This window comes from Hemiscyllium ocellatum, chromosome 6, assembly GCF_020745735.1.
Source record: "Hemiscyllium ocellatum isolate sHemOce1 chromosome 6, sHemOce1.pat.X.cur, whole genome shotgun sequence".
Taxonomy (NCBI): Eukaryota; Metazoa; Chordata; class Chondrichthyes; order Orectolobiformes; family Hemiscylliidae; genus Hemiscyllium; species Hemiscyllium ocellatum.
The window spans coordinates 7,660,262-7,673,123 of NC_083406.1; the positions used below are offsets into that span (position 1 = coordinate 7,660,262).

A 12,862-nucleotide genomic window follows, 5' to 3' on the forward strand; every position below is an offset into this window, starting at 1 on the left:
GCGAGGCCTTAAGTTTCTTGCCGTGCCTTAAAACATGACTCATTAACAACCTCTCTCATCCCATCCCATGGTATCCCTCATGTCCCATTCTATTCCCCTTTTGTCTTCACCATTCCAGGAACAACTCATCACATAGGAGATATCTCCTAAAAGACCAGCATCTTCAAACTGCCATTCTGCGTCCAGACTAGCTCCATCAGAGTGCATCAGGTCTGCATGGCTCCTCAGATTTACGCTGGACATGGGAAAAACTGATACCCTGCTCTGCAGGAAAGGTCCGAGTAGATTGGGTGGGGCAGGCACAGAACATCCACATCATCTCCACTATGCCAGCCTTGCCCCCATACCATTGCAGTCTCAGCTATCTGGGGATTGACCTTCCTCCACACTGCTGGATAATGATCTTCTTCACTCCACCAGCACTCACTTCGCTCAGGAATCTTATACTTTAACATTAACCACTGCACCCAGATTTATGCTCTACCACTCTCGCTGTTACATGCATTATCTCTCCAACTTCTCACCTCAACACCATTAGCTCACATGCCTTCTGCTGTCTCACTTGGAACTCCTTTGCACCTCCACTAAAAGTAACAATGAAACCAACATTCTTTTCCTGTAATACCTTCCTCACTCTCAATCCAGGGGAGAACCGATCGCTAATAGAGTGGGAAAAGTTTTAAAAGGTAGAGGGGCTGCATGACATTCAGCACCAAACTCCATACATGGACAGCATCCCAACCCAGATGGTTCCGAGTTCCTGACTGGCTGTGTCCAAGTCTCTGGACTGATATCAAAGGCTGTTATTGATTTACTGTGTGCTGGGACTCCCTGACTGACGGCTATATCCCTTGACTTGAAAGAGGGTTGCTGACAACCACATCCAGTTTTGTATCTGCCCTAAACAGCAAGGCGTCTCTGTCAGAGGAGTCAAGACCCAAAAAAGACATGCAAAGTGATGCAAGATGGAGATACTGTGAACATTCAGGTATGCTCAGCATAAGCGAGTGTGCACTATGATCGTGAGTGCAGAGGGGACGCAGCCTGATCTAGTCCCTTAGCTGGCTGTATGACCGTCCCCCATCTCTCAGTGTGAAAGGTATCCTTGCAACAGCATGACAATGATGGTACAGCAATCAAGTGCAGAAGCAAATTGTAAATGAATCAAAGATGCAAGGAGACACTTCAGCCAGGCAGAAGAGAATCAATGGAATTCACTGTCACAGAAGATGGTCATGGAGACCAGGTTGTTGATTATAATTAAGAGAGATAGATATGTTCTTGATTGTCAAAGGGACCAAGAGTTACGAGAAGAAAGCGGGAGAATGGGGTTGAGAAATTTATCCATCATAGTGAGCTGAAGCCACCAGGTACCTGCTCCAACTTCCACATTGAGAATTATTGAGATTGCAAACACACCACAGAAGTTCAAAGAGTGGACGGTGAATATTAATGAGGCAGGGTGTAGCATTAATAAAAAGAAAAGGTGTTTAACAAGCGATACTGTCCTCGACTGTGCACTCACCACTGTTAAAGTAGGAAACTCTCCTCACTGCTTAGCATGTGCAGGAAGATGCTCCTGACATCAAGAGATTGCTGGATGTCCTGTCCCATTCTGCCACAAATTCCGCCACAGACCACATCGTAACGCCTTGGCATTTGAAGCTGAGAATCCCATCAGCCTTTGTACCACATTTAGCAGTTTTGGATATATTCCCTCAAGTTGCTTGTCTAGTGCCTGGCTGACAGCTATCACCCCACATCCCTCAGACACCTGCTTGCGATATCTGTGCTCAGACTCAGATGGTGTTGGTATAGGATGCTACTTTGTGCCTAACCCAGTCTCCTTTGAGCTGGACCTAACAGTGCAACAGAGCCACATTTTAAACTCATGCTTATATTTTACACCTTCACGTTGGTGATTTTTAAACTAGGCCTTGGTCTGGGTTCAGTGCAATCGTGATGGTATAAATGATAACCCTTTCTTCCAAGTTGTCTTAGATCCTTACCTACACATAACAGTGCCCTTGTCAGACAAACAGGGATGTTTGTAGTGTCCTCCAAAGAGTATGGCGGCTGTTTGCAATTAATGCTTTAGGCGTAAAACTTATTTTGAATAAGGCATCTATCAATTAACCTGAATGAAATGATGCTCCTTTCTTTTGCCAGTAATTTTTAAAAATTCATTGACAGGATCAGGGCATCACTGGTGAGGCCAGCATTTATTGTCCATCCCACAGGGCAGTTAAGCATCAACTGTTTTGGATATGCAGTCAAGTGTTGCCCTGACCAGGTAATGATGGCAGGTTCCTTCCCCAAAGAATAATTTTGTTTTGAACAAAAGTCAAGATTGCATGAACGCGACCATCGCCTGACAGAGTAGAATCTTGTTTGTACATCTGAGTTATGTTTGTATCAGAGGCAGGCAAATCTCATTGACTGAAATAGGGAAAAAAAAGTGGGCCAAATTTTCCACTCAGCAGTGCTGCTTTGTGCATTGCCATTCCCTGTGGAGATTTCAGCAGCCAACCTATTTGCCATTTTTCAGCCAAGAGTCCAACGGCAGTAACCACCTTAGTCAGTGTAGCCATTTCCCTTGTTGGGGGGAGGAGAGGAGAAAGACACACCTGTTTTTTCCATCATCAACCTCTATATTCAAGTATGATTTTAAAAGACACATCTTTTCATCTTGCACTTACTAAGACAATTAGCAAGAAAGGAAAAGGCCATTTTGTACTGTTTGGTATAGGAACAGGCCATTTAGCCCCATGAGCCTGTTCCACCATTCAATGAGATCCTGGTTGATCCGTGGTCTACCTTCATAGCTCTGCCTTTGGCGCCTCTCATTGGTACAGATGCTGTCATGGAGAATGCACCAGCCAGACGAGAGGTGCCAAACAAAACCCTTCAAGAAACTCTGCCTTTTATCAGCAAGTTATCCTCATGTGATGACACAAACCTTACATTTCTATGCCCTTCGGGTTCTTCAGTGTGTTGGAGTGGATGAGTGGGTGATGACGTAGAGCAGTGGGTGAGGGAACAGTGGTTAAATAGTTGGGGACTATTGGAAGGTTCAAGGTGAGTATGATGCATGAGTAAGACAGAGGCAGGCAGAGGGGATATCAGGAAAGTGGATGGTTTGGGGATGTTATAGTCAGGTTGGGATGGAGTCAATATCAAAACCAGTCACATTGCAAACTCAAAAAAAGAGTGATGAAACTTTTAATTTGTGAGACTTGACATGTCATGTCTAGATTGAATACCACACATAAATCTGGGATGACCCAGGTGTCATTATTGTGGTTAAAACAATATTACAACATGATAGCAATGTGTTTGCAGCTCTCCACTGAATAAAGACACTCCCAGAAGCATGAGGCAAGAGAAGCAGTGAGGTGGCTTAATTCTGCAACCTCATGGATAAAAAGCATGGTGAGGTCATGCAGGTGAGAATTCTAAAGTAGGAGAGTTGGACAAGGGATGCAAATTAGGTACAGGAAGAAGAAATAAAGAAATTGTGATGATGATAAGAAGAAAAAAAAATATAGTTGCAAGCTTCGCTCAGTGCTTTAAATGACTTGTCTTCCTGCTTAGAGGGTGAATGCACAGAATTTACTGAGTTTGGTCACTGCTCAATTCAAAAGCTGATTCATCTTGTGGATCAAAAAGAAAAGAAAAATGCAAACAACAGCATCAGGAAAGAATAAATAAAGCAAGGTCCAGGATCACATATCAAATCAAACTAAAGCTTGATTAAAATTGCTCTTTGACATTGTAACCTTAACTGTATAGTTTGCAACATGCAAGGTTGTGAAATTTTCTGCTTCTTTATTTCCAAATGTTGCTGTTACCCTCATGTCGATCCCAGTCATTCGCTGCCAATACAATATGTCATATGGCAAACATTAATCCAAAAACTACTCCACAAGGATAAATTAGAACATGAAATTGTTACTATCTTGACTCCATTCCTATTACACAATTTAAATATGTAGTTGATTTGTACTGACATGCTACTACCTGACACAGCCCTAGGTTACAGACTAACACTGGTATCAAACACCTAACTGTCGACATAATCAAAATGCTTGCTCCCAAGTGAACAGGAAAATTCTCTAGTGGCGCCAGTATATCTTACCTTCGCAGTACTATATACTCCCCAGCAAGTATTCAAGAAGTTGTTGCGGGATTTCGCACATCTTGCTTATGTTGCCATCTTGTACTTGCAGGTGACGGTTTGAATCTAAGGAACAACAAGCAGTTGTTTGACAGGACTGGAAAATCCAGTTCTCTCACATTGCTTTCTTACCTCCCCTCATTAGCTTACCATTCTGTAGGGGATCCAATTACAGTGCAAGCACAATGCCAGTTTGTCAAACATATCACATACCAACGGCACCTATGTCTGTTTGTGCCTGTCTGCTGGACGACTCAGCCCTCATAACCTGATCTCCTTTACCACTGCACCTTAAATATTACGATTCAATCAGGTAGCTCTTCAAATACCGCATTATAAAAAGTATGATATCGAAAAGTATCGAATACAAAGGCTTTAGACTTATTCTCCAGGTTTCTTACAGATTTAGGTGCCACATTTTTATAAATGCTCCTTTTACTTTCTCAGTTTAATTGTTCAGGTGGGGGTATTATTGAAAGGAAAAAGTGAGGACTGCAGATGCTGGAAATCGGGAGTTGAGAGTTTGGGGTGCTGGAAAAGCACAGCAGGTCAGGCAGCATCTGAGGAGCAGGAGAATCAACATTTCAGGCAAAAGCCCTTCATCAGGAAATTATTGAATATTGTGCAAGCACAACACCAGTTTGCCAACATATCCCATGTCAGCAGCACTTAGATTGGTTTGTGCCTGTCTGTTTGACAGCTCAGCCTTCACAACAAGATCTCCATTACCACTGCACCTTAATGTGAATTATTGAATTGCTCCTCAATATTATTGAAAGGGCCCAGCAATGAGGTGGCGGTTTCATCAAGGGAAACTAGGGATGAGATTGTGTTTTGCTAATTGTAGGAACAAATTACTGCAGATGCTGAAATCTGCACTGCAAACAACAAATGCTGGAGATCACAGCAGGTTATGCAGTATCCATGGAGAGAGAGCACACTAATGTTTCGAGTCTAGATTTCATTGCAACCGGTTTTCAGGAAGGGCCAGACTGATCCCATTTGGAGAGGTGTGTCATATCAAAACCAGCCTTTTCCAAACAGCAATAATCGTGAAATAAATTTATTCCTCAGTCACCTGTTCACACAAGGATTTCGCTGACTTGCTGTTCACTGTTCGTGCCTTTAGTAAAAGATTAAATGTTAGTCAGCACTGTGCTTAATCTTCTCAAATGTTTCAAGAACATCAATAACATTCCAATTTGTTCTGTAGCTGTGTATCCATTGCTATGTCAGTTAAGGCTTCATTTATTTGCTTTTAGAAAATTCACTCAGTTTTCCTTCAGGCGCTAACACAAGTCAATTTTCCCAAATTTGAAAAAAAAAGTGAACAATATTGGAGGTTCATTCACACTTGCTGCTATGCTCTGTCCTCCCACACACAGATGTTTGAAATCATCACTTTTTAAAACATTAATTCGTTTGTGGGATCTGCGTGTCACTGGCTGGCCTGCGTTTTATGGCCCGTCCCTAGTTGCCCCTTGAGAAGGTGGGGGTGAGCTGCCTTCTTGAACCTCTGTAGTCTACCTGCTGTGGGTTGACCCACAATGTCCTGAGGGAGGGAGCTGCAGGATTTTGACCCAGTGACGGTGAAAGAACGGCGATATAATTCCAAGTCAGGATGATAAGAGGCTGGGAGGGGAACTTGCAGTTGGTGGTGTTCCCATACATTTGCTGCCCTTGTGCTTCTAGATGGAAGTGGTTGTGGGTTTGGACGATGCTGAGGATCTTTGGCGAATTTCTGCGGTGCATCTTGTAGATAGTAAATGCTCCTGCTACTGAGCGTCAGTGGTTGAGGGAGTGGATGTAGTGCCAATCAAGTGGGCTGCTTTGTCCTGGATAGTGTCAAGCTTCTTGTGTTTTTGAAGCTGCAACCATCCAGGCAAGTGGGGAGCATCTCATCACCACCACCGCAACAGAAAGTGAGGACTGCAGATGCTGGAGAGTCAGAATCAAGAGAGTGTGGTGCTGCAAAAGCACAATAGGTCAGGCAGCTCAAGGGCAACTAGGGATGCACAATAAATGCTGGCCAACCAGCGACACCCACATCTCAGGAGTGAGTTAAAGCAAAAAGACTGATGATTTCAGTGCAGTCTCAAATGTGGTTCACTAGAAATCTTCCACGTAATAATCAGTTCCAAGCTCTTTAGAGATAATACAATATATAACAATTACCAATATAATTTGAGGACAAACAGCATGACACAAGTATCACAGAGCTATCCAAGATCTTGTTATTGAAATCAATAACTTGATTCTCACCAGAAGATGAAACCTATCTGGTGTTCTTGACACTTCCACCTCCTACAGCACAGATTGCGATCCTGACCACTTTGCTCTCAGCAGCAGAGTAAAGGGGCAGACATTACAGCTCCAAACATAATGTCCAATCATACATCAAGATCCCTGGTACAAACAATATGCCTAATAGTAGCATTCCTGCCTGGTCCATCCACATGAATGTAATGGTCAGGAAAGCACAACTCCTCTACTTTCTCAAACAGCTAAGAAAATTTGGCATGTCCATAAAGACTGTTATCAATTTCTTTAGATGCATCATAGAAAGAATTCTATTTGGATGCATCGCGGCTTAGTAAGGCATCTACTCCGCCCAAGACTGTAAGGAACTGCATGCAAGCCAACCTTCCGTCCACTGACTCCTTTTACCCTTCTCACTGCCTCGTAAAGGCAGCCAAAATCATCAAAGGCCCTCCCACCCCGGTTTGAACCTGTTCCAACCTCTTCCATCGGGTAGGAGATACGTAAGCTTAAACACGCATACCAAAAGATTGAAGAACAGCTTTTTAACCAGTGTCATTAGGCTCCTGAATGGTCCTCTCAAATTTAACGTTGATCTCGCTCTCTGTGCACCTTCTCTGTAGCTGTATTCATCATTCTGTTCTATTACCCTAATGCACTGTGTGTGGTATGATCTACCTGTACTGTGCACAAAATAAAAAACGTTTCACTGTACCTAATCGCTCCATATCAGTCTGAACCAATTGTTTCAGCAAACGCTTATTAAGAAATGACAGAAAGTGAGGACAGCAGATGTTGGACAGTCAGAGTCAAAAAGTGTGGCATTGGAAAAGCACAGCAGGTCAGGCAGCATTCCTGATGAAAGGCTTATGTCTGAAACGTTGACTCTCCTGTTCTTCGGATGCTGCCTGACCTGCTGTGCTTTTCTAGTACCACACTTTTAAATGCTTATCAAGGAATGCCAATATTATTAATGATGTTTGGAAGATGCTGTTTCACAATCAATCAATAGCATTACAATGTGACAAACTTGACATCTTTTCATCAGTGATGACATCTGTTTCTGAAGCAAAACAAAAAGCTGTTTGTGTCCAACCACTAGAACACTATGATCTGAAAATAGCCAAGACAATTGTGAAAAGAGAAAAAGAGGTATTGCACAAATCAATCCTGGATTGACCGCACACCATGAAATTGAAACTGCCCGCGACAATGGAAATCTACTTGATCATGGGATCAAGTAGTTGGTTGGTTCTACCATCAGCAAAGGCTGTTCTCCACCATGAGGTTAACAGATGACACGGCACTTACTGACAGAAGTAAACAGAGGGCACATAAGGTTAAATACCAACCTGTAAAGAGTTAATTGTAACAATTCTTTAACAATTGCTACTGAGCGAATGTATAAGGAGACGTCATGACCACCTCCAGTCATAATACTCTGTGATCTAATGGAAGAGGCACGAGCAAAGACCTGGTCTCCCATACCTCTATCATTTTTATTTATTTTTGAATATCCTAGTCCAGAGGTAGGAACATTACCACCATCCCATAACAGCCCATCTGTACAGTTGTTGCAGCCAGGACGTGTCAGTGGTTTGCGCTTGATCAGTGCCTGGTTCTCATCTGGCTTTGGCTCCATGAAGCTCTACTCCTACACAGTGACAAGCAATGACAAGGGAGTGTGTCGGAAAAACAGCAATGGTCAACAAGGAAAGGTCTGAAGAGGACTTCAGCAACAGCACCAGCAGACAATGAGTCCCTGTCTGACCAAGCATGTGAATTGCTGAGGAAAGCCACAAGCACTACAATAACCAGCAACAAGCACAGACAGCACCACAGGAGACATGAACTTCACCTTGGGTAATGAACTCCAGGCTCCCACAGCCTGGACTATTAAAGATGCTGACTGTCAATGTCTTCATGGTGCGATGGAGAAGATCCACAGGCCAGAAGGCAGCCCTGCCCAAAGTGCCAATAGCTACGGCTGCAGCAATGTTATAAACCAGTGGCTTGCTAACAAACGTGGGTGTGTTTATGAAGCACAGAACAAGTGCATATAAAAGGAAGCCCTACACAGGAAACCACTTTTCTTGAAGAAATCGCAGACATGATTCACCAACACGCATTAGCTAACATTGCAGTTGTTGGATGTCAAACAGACTTCAAATTGGACTTAAAGATTACTCTGTAGCTCTCATTTGTCAACTGTCAAGACTGTATCTTCTTATTTTATTTTTTAACTGAACTGAACTGTAAAAAGGCTCCAAAAAGGACTAGGAAAAGGAACTGCTATACTTCCACAAGGCAAATTACTGAAATTGCATGTGCTGTTTATACCACTGCTTTCATGAAGTTGTTGGGGAAGATTGGTTTCGACAGGCGGCTCCAGGGCTTTGTATAACAAGGTGAGATTCAGCTGGCAACAGGTTGCTGATTGGTGTTTGGCATCCAGAACTGGACACTAATCCACAAACCAATCAACCTGACAACGACTCAGATTGACTCCTGGGTAACTGAAGAACTTGTGGATGCGAACAATACTGGCAGATAACACCGGCCTTTTCAACTGCCCCAAAAGGCATCTCTGTCTCGCTCTTTCTCCAGGAGATTACCTAAAGCCTGAAAAGAACCAGTTTGTTTTGTTTCCTCCGAGCTGGCACTTTTAGTCAGTAAGCCAGAGATTGTACCATTTGTGAACCAGTCACTCTGCACCTCTAGTGAAGAAGTGAGAGAACCTGATGGAGAACATTAGAAAACTGAAGGACTTGTGAAACCAAAAAGAACACTCCATTGAATCCTGAGATACTACAGAACTGTTTATCCAGATCTCGTTCTTCCCCTCCATGCACAAGATCATTTTCTTATGTCTGCCCCTCTCTGGATGTGTGTGTAGAGGAGTTTTTGAAGGGGGTTAGAGTTTTTACTAGTAAAATTACTTGTCAACATTCAAGTTGTTTACCTATGGTTAAGATTATTTAAAAATAAATAACAGTTTTGTTAAGTAGAGAGATCTGGTCCATATTTCCATTTAACCTAGGCCCCTTTAATAGAAAAATGGGGATTATGTGTACTTCCAATATAGACATTTTTAAATTCTCTGATGACTCAATATCAAGTGAGGATTGAGCACCAGCTTGCTCACCCCAGTGAGGCGTGACCAAACGTCGGACATTTTGAAACAAGTGGGAGGTTTGGGTGTGGTAGAACACAAGTGAAGAAAACCACCAGGTTCTGCACCATAGTTAGGAAATGGCACTGGAAATGCAAAGGATTTCCTGCAGATGGCAGAGTTGAGCCAGATAGTCTGAAGTGAGCTTTCAAAACCCAAGCTGATTAAATTGGCAGGTAAACTTGAGGTAATGTTGCCTGACAGAGCTTGGAAGAATGAACCAACTAAACTTAACTGGTACTTGGGTTTAGTACAAACATAAGGAGTAGCGACGTAATGAAATTAAGTAGGACTTAACTTGAGCGTGAAGAAAAGATAAAACTGATAAAATAGTTGAGTATGGAGACACAGAAAAAAAAGGAAGAGAAGGAATTCCAAGCAACCGAAAGAGACAAAGGAAAAGGGAAGAGCATTGAGAAAACAAAAATTCAAATCACAAAAAGAAAGAGTGAGGAAACATGAATATAAGCTTAAAATAATGCAGTTTGAAAAAAATCTTGATACAGGTTCCGCTGGGGAGAATTTGAAACTTGAAGTCCAATAGGGAAATGTTTACATTTATACAGGCACAAAATTTGAGGAAGAGATCCCAGAGGCATTCTGCAGATTCTTTGTGAAAACAATGAGACAAAAGAAACACAAATCACTGGAGAAACTCAGCAGATCCGGCAGTAGCTGTGGGAAGAAAGCAGAGTTAGTGGTTTGAATTGGTGAGTTTCTCCTGCGATTTCTGGTTTGTTTCAGATCTCCAGCATCTGCTTTACTGAGACAAGTGAATGAGGTAAAAGGCAGCGGCTAGCCAAACACATCCAGAGTAACTTGGGTAAAGCACAGTAAATTTACACTTCATTGTCAGCAGACTTGCCTCGGGAGAATGGCTTAAAAATAAACTACACTAGCTGCATAGAAGTTAGTGCCAAGGCATATTGGCAAAAGTTCAGAAACATAAGGAAACAGGCTGGGCAAACCTACGTAGAATTTGAAGAGGTAATTTTGACAGAGTGGATGATTTTCAGAAGCTGAAAAGACACATGAAGCTCTTAAAGGGATTATTCTTCGGTGATAAGTATCCACGTTGAAGTCCAAAGGCATGCAGGGTTGATGGTTTTGAACTGATCCATAAAACTAAACCCTTCTTTTACACCACCATCACAAAGTTAATGAAAAATGGGAGCGTGAAAGGAAATCAAGGAACCAGGGTAAGAAGTGTATCGCTGGGAATTCCCCAAGATCCCCTCCTTAGAACAGGGAAGGAAACAAGGAGGGGAAATAAAAAAAAATCAGACTGTAACAAGGCAAGATGGATTCATTCAGAATGATGGAAGATTTGAAGGAAACCGATGGGACTTGGTGGAGCTTTTAAGGAAGAGTCTGAAAAGGGAACTCAACAAAGAACGTGCCAAGGACCACATTGTCATCAGGCACCTGAACAGGAGGACAAACTGCTGCCATGTCAGTTGCGCCAAGTTATAGATTTAGCTGCCCATGAGGGAAAAACTGATGGCAATGTTTGAAAACCCTTGGAGATAGCAATTCTCATTATGGAGCTGTGGTTTGTCTGTTATTCATGTAAAAAACATGCAGCTGAATGATGATATCTGGGAAGTTATCTCCAAAGAAAGGTAAGAACATCCCGAGGTCTTGTCTGCTGAATGAGGTCAGGGGCTGGGAGCAGTAAATGGAGGAAGGAGATATTAAAAAAAGAAAATCCCTTGAATCATCTTCAACAAAAAGAGAAGCTCTTTCTCCCTGCATTCCAAATCAACTTTCATCCCTCCATCAATACCATCAAAAAGTAATTAGCTAACAATTTTCATCATTTGGAAGAATTTAGAGTTTCCAAGTTGCTGGGTTTGCCTAGCCATCTGCTTTTCTTTTCCCCTTTTTTCTCTCTCTCTCTTTTTCATCCTGTACTTATCTCCTGTGAAGAGCTCAATTGCAGCAACAGTGCCCAGCACTGACTCGTGATGGAAGATTCCAGTAAGGTGGCAACAGAGGGGTGAGCACAGGACCTGGCATTGGCAGTGGCACTGTCGCTGAGGTAGGCCCAGTGGTGAAAGATGGGGCCTGAGGATTGGTGACTTGAACATTGGTTGGGTCCAGTGTCAGTGGCTGTGAAGTGGTGGTAGAATGGGCATCTCAGTGAGGAGGGCAGAGAAGGCAACATCTACGGTCGGGATTGGAAATATTGGGCTTCAGCTGCAGCAATGTATTGGTGTACCAATGCGGAATTGGTATTCGTGGAACGGACTGTGGAGGCACTGGTGGGTCTGGGCCCGCTGTGCAGACCCCTCTGTTTTTGCTTACATTTAAGTCTTATAGCTTAATTAAAATCTCATCTTAATATCTTGTATAAATAAAATTGTGCACGAGCATGATGATATATGACACTTTTCACCGCAATTATTTGTTAATTGCAAGTGACAATAAAACCATTCAATTCAATATACAGTCACAGGGCTTACACCTTAAGACCACCCAGTGGCCGTGAATGGCTTTGGAATTTAATAAGAACAAGACAAATGACAATAAAAGTTAGTCCTTTCTGCTGGGAATCTTTAATGAGAACATTTCCAGTACAGATTTTGTTTAAACAGGGCAACATTGCCATGATAAAGAATGTTACTGCATATAACAGTACCACATTGATGAAATTTTCCAACATGCATGAGAAGAAAATATTGAATTGTACGGCTACTTACACATAGTAATTTATACAGAGTACTTGTGTACAAACTTGATATAGTAGCTATTATGACGGACCGTACCATGTTGTCTAGTAGCAACAGGGCCAACGCTGTTCTCGGATTAGTAAAAGCTATAGCAGCTGAAGATCACATTGTAAGCGATCAACAGGAGGGGTTTAACAGTTCCTAAATATAGCAAGCTGCATTTTCAAAAGTGTAAATGCTGGGAGTACATGTTTGCCACTCATATTACCTCTATGCTTTCACTTCCTGTCAGTTAGACCACCAACAGTATCTGTGCTGCTTTTGGTGAAGAACAGTTTTCACAGCTTCTATATTCACCACAAGAAACAATTTGACATTTTCAGGCTCTGTACATGCTCAAGTAAATAAACCTCTAATCAGGAAATCTTGCCAGATACTAATTACCCTCCACACTGTTTTGCAAAAAGCCTAGAAATCAAAGTAAATCTTCACGTACTTCTGGCATAGTTTTCAAACAGTAATTTGTTGACAGTTACATGTGTACCCCTTTCAGCAGCTGCAGATGTAATTGGATGTGAAAAG

The 12,862-nt window shown here is 42.4% G+C and overlaps 1 protein-coding gene across 2 annotated transcripts in view; it reads right to left on the reverse strand.

Moving 5' to 3' along the window:
• LOC132816355 (ETS-related transcription factor Elf-1-like) overlaps nt 1-12,862 on the reverse strand; it is a 141,177-nt gene that overhangs the window by 108,199 nt on the left and 20,116 nt on the right. The window contains exon 1 of one of the 2 annotated variants that reach the window (XM_060825810.1): nt 4,139-4,243. The exons of the other annotated variant lie outside the window; for it this stretch is intronic. The gene's annotated coding sequence lies outside the window, so the exon portion shown is untranslated. Of the gene's footprint in view, nt 1-4,138; nt 4,244-12,862 lie in introns of those variants that run through there. 2 annotated transcript variants of the gene reach the window in all.